Raw genomic sequence first — 13,744 nt, 5'->3', positions numbered from 1 at the left:
CTAGCAAGGAGATCGGGCTGAAACTATAGCTACAAGCTATCCAAGGATGGTACTATAGAATGTCACCTCAAGGTAGGCCTAGTGGCGTCATCTCTTGGTTAGGCCGGAAACTTATCAATCCACCCTCGTACATATCAAACATTGGATCGTTCGAATTTCTGAAAAATCACTTCATAGCGATTTGTGCAAAATTTTAAGTTTCCTGACTCAGCCATTTGGGTTGTATCTTTATCGATATATCAACCCCTTTTTCACTCCTTTAGGGGTTGAACTTTGAAAAATCCTTTCTTACTACCCGCCTGCCGTTGTATCTATTAGGCCTACGGATTTAAACTTTGGTTTAGCCTTTTATATCAAATATATAGCTTCAGCTTCAAAGTTTTATGGTCTCATGTCTTTCACCATTAACCTCCGTGTGATGGTCGTACTCAACATGTTGTACTACCTTCGTCTAATTTGTGAAGTCGGTGGTGCATCATGAATGTTAGCATAAACAAAATGCTTCGTCATTACTTTACTTATTCCCGAAACAGCGGAAACAATGGGTATGGTCCACCGTGTAACACGGTTTTAATGAACAATGGTGTTTTTTTGTCGTTAAAAAAAGGATGACCGATTTTTTACGCTGTAAAGAAATCGTAAGTGGTAAACATCCACTATTATTAAAAGGCGACTCCAGCAATGTTCGCCTAAGGTCCTCGAAATTATTCAGTGGAAGAAAATGAAATGGAAAGTTTCGGAGCAAATTCAATTCAAGAAAATTTTTGAGCGGTTTAATTCTGAAGAAATAATATACAAATTCATGTAGAGGTAATTTAGAATCTCATGGGTCATGACCTTGGGTTGTACATTGAATAAAAAAAACGAATTTTGCAAAAAAAATGTGTTTTACTATTTTAGGCCGGGGACTTTTCAATTGACCTGTTATATTAGTTAGTAGCAGCAGTGTCCGTTTAGTAGCCCAATACCTACCTAGTTATTTACATAATTTTAGAAAAACCGTTACCAAGTTCAACCTTCTGATTCCCGTTTTTGCGCCTTCGGTTTATTTAATAATAATGCGACTTGGGTAACGCAAAAAGAAATTCGCAAAGGCCACCCACACTCACGTTTTTGCGATCACGCCGCCGCGCTAGTGGCCGATTTTAGCACACTTTTACTTACCTTAGATTGGTACCTATCCGCACCGTTTTGATTCGTATGACCCAAATAAATGAATTTTCGCCATCGTGACCCGACGTGTGCCGTCCGATGATGTCAAGTTGAAACGTGTCACCGAAACTAGATACTTGCATACTACGAGGGTGGATTGATAAGTTTCCGGCCTAACCAAGAGATGACGCCACTAGGCCTACCTTGAGGTGACATTCTATAGTACCATCCTTGGATAGCTTGTAGCTATAGTTTCAGCCCGATCTCCTTGCTAGTGTAGGTTTGACAGCACGCTGAACAAGACGCCTCTGTGGTTTTCGTAAAAATGGAAAAGCAGGAAAATCGTGCTGTCATCAAATACTTTTATTTGAAGGGGTTAACGCCGAAGGAAATTAAAAAAGAGATGGACTCAACACTGGGGACATCCTCCCCGTCATATTCAACCGTTAAGCAGTGGGTTTCCGAGTTTAAAAAGGGTCGTGTGAGCACCTCTGATGGGCCTCGCTCAGGACGCCCCGTTGAGGTCACAACTCCAGATATGATCGAAAAAATTCATCAAATAGTGCTGGGAGACCGCAGATTGAAAGTGCGTGAGATAGCTGAGACCTGTAAGATGTCATATGAACGTGTGCAACATATTTTGCACCAACATTTGCATATGGAAAAGCTCTGTGCAAGATGGGTGCCGCGTTTGCTAACAGTCGACCAAAAATTGATTCGAAAAAACATTTCTACCGCAAATTTGTCATTGTATAAGCGTAATCCAAGCGAATTTTTGCGTCGATTCGTAACCGTTGACGAAACGTGGGTCCACCACTACACTCCTGAAACCAAAGAACAGTCTAAACAGTGGATTGGACCAGGGGAACCAACTCCAAAGAAGGCAAAAACAATTTTTTCGGCGAACAAGGTTATGGCTACTGTTTTTTGGGATGCAAGAGGTATTATATACATTGATTACCTTGCAAAGGGTAATACTATCACTGGTCAATACTACGCAGACTTATTGCAACGTTTGAGCCACGAGGTGAAAATTAAACGACCTCATCTGGCGAAGAAAAAAATCTTGTTTCATCACGATAACGCACCAGCGCACACGTCAATCGTTGCGACGGCTAAAATCAACGATCTAAAGTTTGAATTGATGCCGCACCCTCCTTACTCTCCAGACCTAGCCCCGAGTGACTATTTTCTGTTCCCTAATCTCAAAAAATGGCTTGGCGGTAAGAGATTTGCGGACAATGAAGAAGTAATCGAAGCTGTAAATGGTTATTTTGAGGAGCTTGACGAATCAGTCTATAGAGATGGCATTAATAGACTGGAACACCGCTATGAGAAATGTATCAGCCTTGGAGGAGATTATGTTGAGAAATAAAAAAAAAAAATTTTTAAAAACCTTGTTTTTCTTGGTCAGGCCGGAAACTTATCAATCCACCCTCGTATAAAATTGTGTCCAAACACCTCTTTCGTAAACATTGGCACCTTTTCGTTTCATAAAAACATCGTTTTAATCTTAACGTTGCCGGATGTAGTGCAATAATATGAGATACTTGTTTTCGACTTGGCGTTATCGAAAGTAATATTTGACAATATCCTTTTTAATTTCTACACAAGTCTTCTTGCTTTTCTGTGCTCAGTTAGTTCCTTTTTTATGTAACAGTTGGCAACATTCAGACATCTGCGGTTAACCTCTGTTTCTGTGTCACACCCTGACGAAAGCATTTACATCATTTTAGTTAGAGAACAAAAATTTTTCCTTCTTATTGCCGGGTTTAGGGAAATGCGAAGATTAGCCCAGGATAGGAGGAAAAAGTGGAGGTGCATGTCCAACCAGTCCTAGGAATGACGATCTTAAGATGATGATTGCTAGCTTCCAACAGAAAAGGCCTTTTAGGCATATTATAGATTCAATGTATGGTAAAGGGTCATTTAAATGATTTATAAGCGAATTATTGGTTATTTTAGATCGTTTAACCCTCGAATAAGTAAAATAAGAAAATTGCACCACATCAGCGAATAAGAGATAGGAATCGTTACAATTCATTCACTTCATAGCGATATGTGCAAAATTTTGAGCTTCCTGACTCAGCCATTTGGGTTGTATCTTTACCAATATATCAACCTTTGAACCCCTTTTTCACTCCTTTAGGGGTTGAACTTTGAAAAATCCCTTCTTACTACCCGCCTGCCGTTGTATCTATTAGGCCTACGGATTTAAACTTTGGTTTAGCCTTTTATATCAAATATATAGCTTCAGCTTCAAAGTTTTATGGTCTCATGTCTTTCACCATTAACCTCCGTGTGATGGTCGTACTCAACATGTTGTACTACCTTCGTCTAATTTGTGAAGTCGGTGGTGCATCATGAATGTTAGCATAAACAAAATGCTTCGTCATTACTTTACTTATTCCCGAAACAGCGGAAACAATGGGTATGGTCCACCGTGTAACACGGTTTTAATGAACAATGGTGTTTTTTTGTCGTTAAAAAAAGGATGACCGATTTTTTACGCTGTAAAGAAATCGTAAGTGGTAAACATCCACTATTATTAAAAGGCGATCTCCAGCCATGTTCGCCTAAGGTCCTCGAAATTATTCAGTGGAAGAAAATGAAATGGAAAGTTTCGGAGCAAATTCAATTCAAGAAAATTTTTGAGCGGTTTAATTCTGAAGAAATAATATACAAATTCATGTAGAGGTAATTTAGAATCTCATGGGTCATGACCTTGGGTTGTACAACGACAAAACTCCGCTTGTTCATTTTTTCCTCTTAAAGCAGTGATTGTCACTGTTCACAATTTATTTGCAACTCCGTCCCTGACTGTATAGCTTGGCACAGGATCTTTGAAATGTAATAAGGTCCGCTCCTGGCGCTTTTTGTGGTCCATGAGACTTTCAAATACCTCTATGTCTTGTTTGACAGATTAATCTTAAACACTTCAGCTGACATATCCATAGTTTGTATGTAAAATAATATGGATTAACACTTTGTATGGTGGTCGTTAGGGGTAATTGACGTAAAGATTTATAAGTGCGGTTCCATTTTATTGATAGATTGAAATTGTACAAAAACACGTTATACGTAGATTGGTGAGTTCGAATTTTATAAAAAGTGCCATAAAAGCGAACTGGTCTGTCCCGAAAAGTATCCGCGCGGCACTTTTACACACTTCTACAAGGATAATTACAATTTATCGCCCCTAAAACGGATTAGAGCGTCAATATTTAAAGTGTACAACTACACTACCACACAACACAGTTATTATTGCTTGTATGCATAGCGGTTGCCGAGAATTATTTATGATAGGCCGCAAAACGCCGCCAAAAGAAGAAAAAGAAACAAGACGATCTACTACACACTTGGAACGACAGGGAGAGTAGAGAAATGGAAAAAACAAAAAAAAAGCGAAACAAAAATTGAGCTGTACGCGTCTTGGGTGATTTAGTGTCTCGTAATAATCGTATGCAGAAAAGTAGCCGCCACTAGTATACTCGTACGTGTTCGCTAATAATGCCGCAGTTCGATGGGGAGTTTTAATAGCTGTTGTTAAAGTGGCATCGTTAAAATTAGCCATTAAGGTTTTTGTGACCGGCCGAACACGGCCCCAAGGGCCGCCACCGTTTGATATCTATCTGAGCCTTTTCGCGTGCTGCCTAACACAAGTAGCTGCCTCCGTTACAGAGCCAATTCGTACGACATGCTAAATAAGAGAATGAAACTCATTAAGAAAGACGCGCCGTCAGTACACTTCGACCTCAATCTAGTCGGCTACGTACGAACAAACCAACGCATATCCGTTTTAAACTACACTGTTGACATTTTATGTAATTGCTTGTGTTCAAATGTTTGATCGATGCTAATTTAATAAAATGAAATTTATACCAGTAGATTGTCCGTGTGATTCTAAGGACTTTTTTTCTTTTCATTTTTTTGATACGGTGCTTCGTTACAGAGTTATGAACAGTTAAAGATTGAACACTATTTGTGCTGCAAGTAGCAGTACAGGCAAGCACCGGAAGCGCTTGAACAAAGGCGGAGCTTGCTGCTGCTTGCAGCACACGCAGCGCGCCCCGATTGGTTAATTCGTAATTGTCCAATAACTCTTTAACTAGACGTCGTATCAGAAAAGTGAAAAGGAGAAAACTTCTTAAAATTTCTTAAGGAATTTAATGGTGAATATTATAATATCATGCTTGATAGTGTGCTACTAAAAATAATATTGTTACTCTGTGCACATTCCGTATCGTATATGCTATTATAAATACCCAACTGACCTACTGCATCATCTAAGGTCGGATCGGCGACTTGCTATTGTATTCGAGTTCGAATGAATGAAAATTTCTGACATTCTTGCGTCTGAAATGGAGGAATGTGCCATCCGAAAACGGAATTTGAAAGGTGCTTCGCCGAAAAAAGATTTTGGGAAATCGTTAATAGCTCTAGCTAAAGACTATAGAAAAAGATCCGGTTCCCTGTAGTGGTGGCTGTTGTTTCCAGGAAAAAATAAATATTTGTCTTTATAGCGACTTATCAGTTTGCTCATATTTTGCTTCAAGGAATAAAGGACTACATATGGTCATACATATTTAGGTTGCGATAGTGACTTTGTGATATTTAAATCATATTGTGGGAAAGATTTTTCTAATGGATTGTGTTTTGGTATATTTGGTAATTTTTGGAAAATTAAAAAAACATTTCTGGTCAAATAGTAATTAGGAAATGTCAGTTTCCGATTTTTGTGGTCGAATCGAAACAGATTTTATTCGGCGAAGAGCGGGCAGTTGTTGTCGACTCTGAAATCAAAACAAAACGAGACACACTAATAGCGAGGATCGATCAAAATTCTAAACAATCAGGGTATTAGTTGGGCAGACGGATTGCGACGGGGCCGGCATCGGAACAAAGGTGGCGGCTAGGACGAAAGGACCGTTTTTGTAACACCACCGGGACCGTTCATGTCCGAAATATGCGCATTATGCATGATGTGTGCCGTCTACTTCAGAACGATGGACTCGAACCTTTTCGCCAATCTCCACACATACACCAAGTCACTACAGTTATCAAAATCAAACGCAAAACAAAAATATCCATACGCTTTCCCCAAAATAAAAAAAAAATCACAATTGATATAGGGACCGTACTACATAATTCTTTCTACCATCCTTAAAGTGCTTTTCAATTTTTAACATTAACTAATCCTCTCTTCCCATCATCATCATCATCATAAGGTCGGCAGTCCTAAGACTGGTTGGACACGAATCTACACTTTTTCATATCCTGAGCTAATCTTCGTATTTCCGTAAAACTAGAGCATCCTGCATCCTTAACTATTTGCGAACAGTAATTTAATATAGACTCCAGCTTTTACCTCTAACATGTCTCTGACTAACCCTTAATACCAGAGAAGGTATCCTACCAATCTATCTCGCATATTTCGCATTGATTTGTCCTCTGGTCTTCTATTCTTTCTAATACGTCTTCATTTATAACCTTCTCTATCCACGATATCCTCATCATTCTCCTCCTGTAACAACATTTAGCCATCGAAATCCTAAAAGAAGTCAGGTTAGGTCTACAACCCTCTACTAAATCTTGGTAATTACTGAATCTTCTGATTTGAAAAGATAAGAAGATAATTCCATTCAAGAACTGAGTCTTCGACTTTGAGTCACTAACTCGTCAAAACGTAAAATAAGGCGGTGTTTCTTATTGGCTTAGAATATTGATAGTTGGTACCAATAGAGGCCTAAATGAACACATAAGAGAACAAATCGGGAAAGTATTTCCTTTTTTATTATTAACTGTACAAGTAATCTAACACTTAAGACAGGTTATGATAAATTAAACTTATTGCCCACGAGTAGAAATTGGTTCATTTAGCCATCAAAATCGTCGACGCAAGATGACGAGCAAGTATTTATTTGGTTCTGTTCTCGTTTGTGACCAGCGGTACATATAAAGTCGCCTCGATAAAATAGCAAAAGTAAACGTATATTGCAAGAAAAAGAAGATCGAACCACATATATATCTATTCACATCTATCTGCAGAAGCAGAGAATATTAAGAGCGGCAACTTGGAGTTGTTGGTACATGTGACAGTATTACATTTATCAACTACCAAATAAGAAGGATACCGCCACAAAAACAATGTCGATATGTATAAAAGCAGATCTCAGACTCTTTTCAAAACGAAAAGTGACATTAAGTGTTTTTGATGCTTTCGTTGCCGACTCGTTGCAAAAGCGGTTCAATTATAACTAATTAATTAGTTAATTCCAGAAAATTAGACTTTTATGGACCTTTCTCCTTCTTCACGCAATTCCGTCCAATTTCCTGATATGCCTTTGCTATATATACCGAAGCTCATCTTAATTTTATTCCTTATTCATAGGGTTGTTATTATAATAAATAAAGTTCTCTGTAATAAGTATTGTATTTTATCGCATACACAGGCTTTCGCCGTGTGATCTGATTATAAATTCTGCCTTAATTCCTTAATCCCTAGTTCCGGGACATAATCACCTTCAAAACAAGACATTTCTAATAATAAGCATCTTTCGTCTCTGCAAATCTAGTGTGCTAAGCAGCTAGCCAACCACAAACTACTCTCGTGCCTTTTGAATTATTAACCGTTCGAGCCCGTTAACGAGTTGTGGACCATATTATTAACCCTCAACTAAGCTAAGAGCATTACAACCCCCAACACAAACAACAACAACTACATACTACCTATACATATACCACTAGATTTCAAGTCGGACATCACAGCGCCGTCAACTACTTCTACTTTGTAAAACCGCCACCGTCTCCCTTGCTTCCCCTATCAGGAGTACCTTCTAGCTACACAACAACGCGTCCTCGCCAGACCGCAAACTTTGATAAATGGTGATTTTAAACTTTGTTCTTGTATGTTCTTAACCGTAATAATGAACAACTTCTTGGAGGAGAGTCACTCACCACTTTGACGTGAGTTATTCCTTGTTTAGTTTGCTTATTATAACCGAGATAGCTTTAGGGGTACGAGACGAGTTCAGGGAGAAAATTTCTACCGCAATGTTCAACCATGAAGAAATATACTATTCAAATTTTTATTTCATGTATATATCTATTAATTAGCACTTACAGCTAATTTACAAGAAAAAAGGTATTTAGTAAATAGGATGACCCCATAATTCCGAAAGGAAGAACAACACAGTGATTAAACGTAAGCTTTATATCATAAAAAGGTTAGTTTAGAAGGAAGGGTATCGTAGCCTAGTTCGTATTGGTGTGATGCATTTCTAAACCAGAATGAATGCATAAGGGATCGAATTCAGCGGCGGCCGAAAAAAAAATTGGAGAACGAACACGGAATCTCAATCACTGAATATAAATATGTAGAGTACTAGTCGTGTTGTACCTTAAGGTACAAAATAAGGACCTGATATTACTGTACTTACACAGACAGTGATCGATCACTTTGAAAACTAGATTACTAATAGCGGTATTCTACTAATATGAAAGTGATCTGAGAGGATATTAAAAGGGTAATGCCATCTAACTCTAGGACTATAGTCCCATTACCAGTATATAGGGATGATTCTAAATATATATAGTAGTAGTATCTGTTACATCGATTACGTTCTCTATTATTAGTCGATTTTCGTCGGTCCTTTCTTGATGTTTTGGTTCCTTAATTTGCAATAAAAAAGTACGCTCAAGTCTTTACTTGGAATGTGCTCGGTCATGAACAATGAAGAAGTAAACAACAGTTAAATAGGCTAACCCCATCATTCCGAAGGGAAGAACAACACAGTGATTAAGAAGCTTTATATCATAAATAGGTTAACTTAAAAGGAAGGGTATCGTAGCCTAGTTCGTATTGGTGTGATGCATTTCTAAACCAGAATGAATGCATAAGGGATCGAATTCAGCGGCGGCCGAAAAAAAAATTGGAGAACGAACACGGAATCTCAATCACTGAATATAAATATGTAGAGTACTAGTCGTGTTGTACCTTAAGGTACAAAATAAGGACCTGATATTACTGTACTTACACAGACAGTGATCGATCACTTTGAAAACTAGATTACTAATAGCGGTATTCTACTAATATGAAAGTGATCTGAGAGGATATTAAAAGGGTAATGCCATCTAACTCTAGGACTATAGTCCCATTACCAGTATATAGGGATGATTCTAAATATATATAGTAGTAGTATCTGTTACATCGATTACGTTCTCTATTATTAGTCGATTTTCGTCGGTCCTTTCTTGATGTTTTGGTTCCTTAATTTGCAATAAAAAAGTACGCTCAAGTCTTTACTTGGAATGTGCTCGGTCATGAACAATGAAGAAGTAAACAACAGTTTTATTTTAGTTTGCGGTGAACGTTTTCTTATTAAAACTGTTCGAACGTAATATTTAAAATAACTAGTGAAAGTACGACGCGACGTATACAACAGCGTTGCTGCAAAGCTAGAAATATTTTCGCGGTTTTGTTTGATTTGATTAGTCGGATTATTCAGAAACCACAAAAATTCGACTATTTCTTGACCATTACCAAGGCCTCTTGTCGAATTTTTTCGTCACTTATATTTCTAATTGGATACTATCACTTTATAAAATTAATTGCACAACTGTTTATTATTANTGTTACATAGATTACGTTCTCTATTATTAGTCGATTTTCGTCGGTCCTTTCTTGATGTTTTGGTTCCTTAATTTGCAATAAAAAAGTACGCTCAAGTCTTTACTTGGAATGTGCTCGGTCATGAACAATGAAGAAGTAAACAACAGTTTTATTTTAGTTTGCGGTGAACGTTTTCTTATTAAAACTGTTCGAACGTAATATTTAAAATAACTAGTGAAAGTACGACGCGACGTATACAACAGCGTTGCTGCAAAGCTAGAAATATTTTCGCGGTTTTGTTTGATTTGATTAGTCGGATTATTCAGAAACCACAAAAATTCGACTATTTCTTGACCATTACCAAGGCCTCTTGTCGAATTTTTTCGTCACTTATATTTCTAATTGGATACTATCACTTTATAAAATTAATTGCACAACTGTTTATTATTAATTTTAAAAAAAAACACCATTGTCAGGAATAGATATAAATTTCTCAATTGTTTCTGACAAATAACCTTTCCTTAGTTCAAACAAACTTGTGTGATATATTCATACTTCTTTTTTTTTTTTACCCTAAACATACCTTTCCACGATATTTTTATTGATGTGCAACAAAATGAATTAGCAGAACACAATACATTTATAACTGTGTGTATAACAAGACCAGGTACTTAAGAAATACCTACTTTATTTTACTTCGTAATCAATCCAACTTTACAAAAACGCTGCCTTAGAAATATTCTTTCGTTATTTTAGGACTCACACGTATATTATAGCAATGCTGATTGCAGTGAATTTTAATCAATGAACAATTTAAATGTAACCTCGAAGTTATGAAACTTATTACAAACTATTGTAAACGTATGGTATAGTTAATTCAGTATTATGTGGCTAGAAGCTAATGTTAACTCACAATCAGTTTATTTTTTAATGAAATGTATAATAAGCAGTCGAGAGGGCTAAAATATTATACTTATAGTAGCTTTTACCCTCGTCTACGCTCGTGTTGATGTCCTAAATACGTGTCAAAAATCACCGACGATCACATAAAACTTAATTTTTTCTATCCCTAGAAAATAATATTTTTTCTGGATAAAATATACCCCTAATAATCTGTGTACAAAATTTCATGGTCATCGGTTGAGCAGTTAAGGCGTAAAATAGTATGCAGATAAGTTTGAAAATGGTTCAGTGGTTACAACGCTTGCCTGTCATGCGAGCGACTTGAGTTCTTTTCCCGGTTGATACACTATTTTTTTTTTTCGTGCTTTATAGGGGTTTTCGTAGGTTATGGTCAAATTTAATAGTGTATTAAACAGTCGTACCGCGTGATATTGCACGATCTATAGAAATAAATTTTTACGGCACATTTTTCCGAATTAAACATAACGTGGAAACTGGAACAAATGTTGCAATTCGTTAACAGTTTCTTTTTTATTTAATTTAAAGTTCTATTTGGGACAAGTTGACTATTGCCTATCTATTAAAAATTTGTTGTTAAAAGCGTCCATTAAATTAAATACCAGTCCGAAGGTTATGTACAAGCGCAAAACATTCAACAAGAATAAATTAATTGAATAAAACTTTTGCAACTTCTTTCGTTGACAAATTCGTTGTTATGTTTTGCAAGTTTTTCTTTTTAACGTGTACTTAATGCAATAAGGTTTAGAAATTGTTCATTATTTTGCGTGAGCCGCAAAAGATGAAATTGTTCTACCTATCGAACCAAATAACGGTTTCAAACTTACGATTTGTTTTCATTTCACCAAAAAGAAATAATAAATAGATTATATGTTCATTGTCGTGAACAATTTTGAACAACGGGGACGACACGCTTCTGCCAGATATTTTTATAAGTAGAAGTCGAAGCGCATGAGTGATTCGACCATAAAATGAAACTAGTCGCCTTTTTTTGAAAAAAGTATCCCAAATTTAAACTTAAACAATAATCGGCGTATCGCCATGATTTTACGACAAAAACACATCTCCAAACAATATTACAATAGTCGAGGTCGACAATCAACTTTATTTGCTGCAACAAAGTTTCGATTATTTTATATTGTAAATTATTGTTATAAAGAAAATAAAAGAGATAATATTATTATCTTCTGTTATACTATAAAGCACCTTTACAGTGAAGATCTTGGAGTGCTTAGATTGACGGCGCCAAAGCATCAGGAAGACTAAATTAGACAGTCAAGTAGGTAAGTCCCTGCGCAGTAAAATATTGCGCATCCGATTTGATCTGCTCGTTTTAAGGTTATGTTTACGGCTTGTGTTTGACAGCTGTCAATACTGAAATTAATAAGTACGACTTCTATTGTCTTTTCTTTTTTACTCATGATGTTTGTCCCTGTATTTAGTCCTTTCGGATAGCATTTACGATTTTTGCTGCCACTAATTATTATCTACTTAATACAGTAATGTTATATTAGGTACCAAATTGTCTGTCCACTTCGGTTATTTCGATCGAAGTCAGACTTAGATTAAAATAGAAAAAAAAATGAGACGTCCGCACCATAAGTTTAGATAGAGTACAGTAACAGCATCAATGCGCGACAAACACTCTTGAGGTATGAAATCGACCAGTGAAGCATCTCCAACGTTCGTGTAGAGCATTGAGAATCAATTAATTGCGAACTTGTTTTACATAGACGAGTGAACTCTAAGAATTTCGATTAATTTTGCGCCTATACAGGAACCAGCGACGTCGTGCGCAACAGAAAGGGAAAATTGATTGTAGTCCACACCAAAGAACGCGAATAATTGTGTCAAATTTTCTGAGTTTCTTACAAAAAATAGAATGGAAGTATTTTGACCTACTTGGGACTTCATTAAAAAGGACTTCCCAAAAAATTAAAGGTTCTTTAGGACCGGAAAAGCCTGGGGCTGGCCCCCCCTCCTCCTATCCTTAGTCGTCATCGTCAAGTCAGGGATGTGTCCCAGACTAAGAGAGAAAGAGAGAGCCTCGTCCGTTCTTTTTAGTTTGTGGTTTTGTAAGATTTTTATTTTAATGATAACTACTGATACACAATCCCTCATGCGTTTCAGGGTGCCCCAACTGTTATAGTCCAATATCTTTTTTGTTTTCAGTTGGGTACATTTGTTTTGTTTTGTTTTCATCATTGTCGTTGCTGTTTCGTTTATTTATTTATGCCGACATATTTAATTCGGTTTAAAGACCGACGAAATAAATTTCGAAGAGATCGTCGAAGAGGATGTTGTGCGGTTGTGGAATGGGCCATTTCGTCGGCCCTTTTCCGTTCATGTGCATAATTCGGTTCTTAAAAATTCCTCTCAGGCACTTCTGATTGATTATTAATCGAGAAGTCGAGGCGATTCAGTTGGTTTCACGTCTCCACACTAAATATTTATTCAATTAGCAGAATCTCCGATGTTTATTACCGATTGTCAAACATATAAAGGCGTTTATACAGGGTGTTCGTCTTTTATTCATTGTTTCTGCAGTGTCTCTTGTCTATGTGAACTGATTCTTGATTTTGGAGTAGTTATAATCTACATTTTTCTATCTATTTTGAAGGACTGGCGGTGGCTAATTTCAGCCCTCCTGTTCTCTGTGGCCAGGGGATACGTAAATCAACCTAATGAACAACCTTGATCTATTAGTCACTGATTTCTTGAAACTATCCAACGTGGATCACGTAGAGGATTGAGTGGAACAAGATTAAAATATGTAAAACATCATCATCATAAGGTCGTCAGTTTTAAGACTGGTTGGACGCGCACCTCCAGCACTCTTTCCTATCCTGAGCTAATCTTCGCATTTCCCTAAAACTAAAACAACCCATATCCTTAACTATCTGCGAACAGTAATCTAATCTAGGTCTACCTCTACCCCTTCTAACTCCCGTTTCTGTCTCTAATATGTCTTTGACTAGACCTTTATCCCTATTGGTATCCCTACTACTCCTTCCGCGCTGACTTATCTGACTTCCTAGATACCTAACATCAGCCACTTCT

Source organism: Agrilus planipennis, unplaced genomic scaffold (genome assembly GCF_000699045.2).
Source record: "Agrilus planipennis isolate EAB-ADULT unplaced genomic scaffold, Apla_2.0 scaffold6, whole genome shotgun sequence".
In the NCBI taxonomy this organism is placed as follows: Eukaryota; Metazoa; Arthropoda; class Insecta; order Coleoptera; family Buprestidae; genus Agrilus; species Agrilus planipennis.
The sequence above is the reverse complement of the archived record's forward strand: the minus strand, read 5'-3'. Positions refer to the sequence as shown.